The sequence below is a fragment of the Opisthorchis viverrini genome, assembly GCF_000715545.1.
Source record: "Opisthorchis viverrini unplaced genomic scaffold opera_v5_298, whole genome shotgun sequence".
Classification (NCBI taxonomy): domain Eukaryota; kingdom Metazoa; phylum Platyhelminthes; class Trematoda; order Opisthorchiida; family Opisthorchiidae; genus Opisthorchis; species Opisthorchis viverrini.
The window spans coordinates 458,345-458,808 of NW_008751950.1; positions in this window are offsets into that span (position 1 = coordinate 458,345).

Genomic DNA, 464 nt, shown 5'->3' on the forward strand with positions numbered 1-464 from the left:
AACCGTGGGCCAATCAAACCAGCTTTCGAGGTCAGTACGAGCCAGCCGCTTGGCTGAATGGATTTTGTTCGGGAGACCTGAACACTATCAATGATCCAACACAGCCCTATTGGAGGCAAATAATCTCGTGTCTGAGCTGAGGATCAAGTGCATGATCCGTGTCTGGGATATTACTGGCGACAGCGTAGCCTCACATGTCATCGCCCAACACTAATGGCCGTCCAACGGGTCGCGTAAGGTTCCATCCGTCCTGTCGGCGTCTGCCTATAAACAACCTCAAATATGTCGGTAGACAACAAGTGTGACGGAGATTGAAACGATCAAGCTCGGTCATTCGGAGTTTGGGTTGACGAACGCAGTGTCTGTTGAGCAGTCGCACATCAAATCAGAGCGCCGTTTGCTCTCCAGACTGTCTGTAATTTTATCTCGCATATATAGAAACATATGAGTAAATAGATGAGCCT